The following is a 4,529-nucleotide window of genomic DNA, read 5'->3' on the forward strand; positions in this document are numbered from 1 at the left end:
TTTCTTGATTTCCCAATAGCTGTATCTCTTTGGTGCCAGAGATCCATATTGCGTAAGTAAGGACTCTATACTCTGATCTTCTGATTTGGAGGTAATTAATCTTATGCACTTATAGAATGATTTTCTATACTGTGTGTACCAGATTCCAAAGCAGATTAACATCCCAATTCCAGTAACTGATATTCATATTACCAGAGGAAGGAAAAGTGTTTGTGGGGGTGAAGAAATATTGAATTTCATGTAGGCTGCAAATTGTTTTATTAAAAATGAGCATGAAGTAGGAGGACGATAGTCATACCTGTTGTCAACATGAGTACATGAATCCTTCTTGAAATATTAGTGTTTGGTTGCATCAAAGCTGACTTAACAGTAGATGGACAGGTAAAAGGAAAAGTTGTGTCTCCACAATGACGAAACTCGCAATCAAATTCACATATGCCTCCTGAAGCCTGACATGCCAAACAGCCACCTGAGGCATCACTATAATCTACATCAAACCCCTCATTCACAGCCTCCTGCAGCCTTAGAGTTGTGTCCCACAGTTGCTGATAAGCAGTAGAAACAAGAGGAACCACTATGCTGAAAGAACATCCTCGACCATAATTTCCAATAATTTCATCGGCAAAGAGAACGCTAGTGCAGGTTGTTCTTCTTACAGAGCAATTAATATTACTAGGCAGCTGTACATGTGAAAGGACCTCATGTTTGCAGCCGTAGTATATGTTAATAAATCTAGTACCTGACACGTACCTGCAGTGACGTATCCAGAATTTAGACGTTATATATATCTGTGTATCCCTACTTATTTTCGCTCCAAACAATCAAACCAATAACTTGATCCTTCACTACTTACCTGAGACCATTGATCAAGGTGGTGTTGTACTCATAGAGATTGAAAAACGAAGGAGATCTTGGACAAACATTATGCCAAAGACTATCGTGCACAACCCTCATTCGAGTAAAGGATTCATTAATAGTCAGTACACGAAATTTTGAAGGTTGATAGCCATTTGTGTGTTTCCTTCTAAAGAGGTAAGGAGCAGGCGAAGTGGATGACAGATTATCTTTGCACTCAAGAAAGTAATCTTATCGGCCGCATAATCTTGATCGCACACCACCTCTCCAGAAAGGATACTTAACACCATGTATACTTCCACAGTTGTAAGTACCTTCACAGTTTATACTCTTTCCTTCAAACAAAAATTTGTAAGATGATGGAATAGTGACCAAGATTAGGAGGAAAAATGTAGTTGTGACTAGACAAGTTTATATATTATGTGATATAGTTTGACCAGGCACGAAGTTTAAGAAATAAAGGAAGACTTTTGAATCTTGTGACCTAAAATAAGCCAAAGATATTTGTGTGGTTATAGATCATCTCGTTAAGCGTAAAAAGTAAAGTTTAAAGTTAAATTGTTGCCAAATAAGGAAATGTATCATTCTTTTTGGGACAGACTAAAAAGGAAAGTGTATCACATAAATTGGGATAGAGGGAGTAACGAATAACAAGTTTTCCGCTTTATTGGAATGCACTACATGAAATTTTGTAATTTCGTCATGAATGTTGTACCAGACAATTTCCGAAATACTCTTTTGCAGACTATACAATTGTTGAGGCTGTAGACTCAACAATTGAACTCAGAGTAGAAAATAAGAAGGGCTTTGTTAGTCGCTCCAAAGGGTGCAATGGTGATCCTTCTGATCGCGAAGGAGAAAATATGAAAGATTTTGGTGGGATTTGCAAGGCCTCCAAGCTACTTTCTAACATTTCAATTACCTTACTGATGGCTAGCCTTTGCAAGGGATCTGTTTGGATGCACCACAAACCAACTAATATCATTTTCTTTACAATCTCTTCTTCTTCATTGGTCATCATATCTCTTATATTTAGGCCGTTATCTATCAGAATTCGTTGATAAGCTCAACGGGGAAAATATATTTCACTGTGGTGACTTCTTTCAGCACTGTAGTTCTTTCTTTCTCCGACCATTTCAAGAACCATCATTCCATAGCTATAAACATCAGATTTGTGTGACACTCCTCCGAAATTTCTACAAAACACCTCGGGAGCTATGTAACCGATGGTTCCTCGAGCTTCTAATGTAGACATTAGGCTCTCCTTTCGAATAGTAATTTTGCTAACCCAAAATCAGATATCTTGGGACAAAAGTCATCGTCCAAGAGAATGTTGTTAGGTTTTATGTCAAAATGCAAAATTCGTGCGTTGCACCCTCTATGCAAATACTCCTGTGCTCGAGCTATCCTGAGTGCAATTTTGCATAACATTTCCCATTCCAATTTAGAATCTTGGTCGTATATGTGTTTATCAAGTGGTCCACTTGGCATGAATTCATAAATAAGAGCTTTTTCCCGACGATTCAAACAAAATCCCAACAGAGTTACAGTGTTGACATGAGAAGTTCGACAGATGCTTGCGACTTCGTAAATGAAGTCTTCTCCATTCCCCTTGGCCTCTTTTAAGAGCTTCACAGCAACAGGATGACCATTAAGGTTACCTTTGTAGACCTCTCCATAACCCCCTTCTCCAAGTTTCTCTTTAAAGGAATTTGTCATTTTCTTAATGTCTGAATAGCTATATGCCGTTGGGGCTAGGGATCCATGCTGCCTCAGGAAGGCCTCAACATTATGATCTTCTTTTTTAAATGTCATCTTTGTTTTCCTTATAAACCGGAAGCAGCACATCAAGCAACAGGTTACAGCTATTGCAGCCCAGCTGCAGGTAAAGCTATGAATGGACAAAAGAAGAAAGAATGCATTTAAGCTTAATGATCAATATCACATAAACTATTTTTTATTTAAATGCAGCAGCGCCAACCGCTGCAAGAAGAAATGCTTATTGGAATTTTCTTGAGAAGAGGAGGCTAATAAGATAAATCAAGGTGAACAAATTCAAAGGACAATCACCTATGGAAACCTTCAATCCAATTTTCTTGTTTCTTCCTGAAATGAAAACAAGACAGGTGATCATCTGATACCAAGAAATTGTAATGTATCTCAGTAAAGCATAACTAATCAGCTGCTATCACCTAAGTTGGAAAAGTTTTTCCCTTAGCATGATCAGTAAATAACAGAATGGTTTGCCTTTTTTAATCTAGGAGTTATGGATTTATTCTCTACTCAATAAATGGAAATCTTGTCAAACATGGATTTAAAGTTATAGTTTCTAGATTTAGACATGATTTTGGTTGGGTTTGGTCTTTGCAAAAGCACAGAAATTTATTACTGAGCACCACAATGCCATCCACTATTCTGACAACCTGCTTTGCAGAACTTGTGTGTAATTCATGGTTAGCAATATATCTAGAGAATCACTCTCAACTGCGAAAGAATGATGAGTGACATTTCGGGTCCAATTCACAGCATATGTCTCCCTTTCATAAGGGTTGAGTACAGTCATATATGCAATTGAAGATACACATGAGTTATCACAAATTTGTTTATGGTACAGATTTTAGTTGATAAAGAAAGTGTAGTTGTCTTGTACACGTGGAAGCTCTACGCAATGAGATGGCGCTGCAATGCTGGAGAGAATAAGAAAATTTAAGCTTTTAATTAAGAGTAAGTAGGGGGTTGTTTACTCTGTTCTTTAAACATGCAATATTTTCTTACGATACCTCTATATAAGAATGACCTGGAGTGATAAAGGACTTATGTTGTACATGTAAGAAGAAAGTTTTAAGTTCTTTTTTTGACCTTTGTCCGATTGTCTTCTTAAAGAAAACTTTAACAATAAAGCTATTACTTATAAATAGCTCTGCCTTTAATCACTTCTTCTCCTAATTATAAAGTGGTGTGTAGAAAACACAGTACAAGAAGTAATCAAAGGCTGAGCTTTATTGATTTTTGTGCGTGTATATCATGTATACAGAGGCTATATTTATAGCCTTATTCTGCCGCCTTTACAATGTGGTATTCCTACTAGGATTCTAACTCCTACTTCTGCTAGGATCCTAATTTACCTTAATTAACAATTTCCTTAATTACAATCTCCTTAATTACAATGTATACTTATACGCATAGTATGCTCGGTCATATACTGTTCTATTGTGCTTGGATGCAGTTTGCAGAATTGCTGCTTTGTGCACTGCTTGTATCTTCAACTTCAACATCTTCAACACTTCCCCTCAAGCTAGTGAGAGGTGGAACATCCACTCCTAACTTGCTCCTAAATCCTGCAAACTGCTGCTTTGTGAGTGCCTTGGTGTGAATGTCAGCTAGCTGATCTTGTGATCTTACAAAGTGAGTTATGAGCTGTCCTCTGGCCACCTTTTCTCTTACAAAATGGTAATCCATTTCAACATGTTTGGTTCTAGCATGTAGGACAGGATTCACATTCATGTATAGTGCACTCATATTAACACAAAATAGAATTGGAGCTTATGTCAATGTGACACCAATATCTCTAAAAATGTAGGTGATCCAAGTAACTTCAGCTGCAGCTGAGGCCAATGCCCTATACTCTGCCTCTGCACTTGACCTTGCAACAGTGTGTTGTTTCTTAGATGCCC

General features: G+C 37.5%; 1 pseudogene; it reads right to left on the reverse strand.

Annotated features, from left to right (window-relative positions):
- Positions 1-1,600: 1,600 nt before the first annotated feature.
- On the reverse strand, positions 1,601-2,658 carry LOC132601597 (PR5-like receptor kinase; annotated as a pseudogene).
- Between the last annotated feature and the right edge of the window lie 1,871 nt (positions 2,659-4,529).

The sequence above is a fragment of the Lycium barbarum genome, chromosome 7 (genome assembly GCF_019175385.1).
Source record: "Lycium barbarum isolate Lr01 chromosome 7, ASM1917538v2, whole genome shotgun sequence".
Lineage (NCBI taxonomy): Eukaryota > Viridiplantae > Streptophyta > Magnoliopsida > Solanales > Solanaceae > Lycium > Lycium barbarum.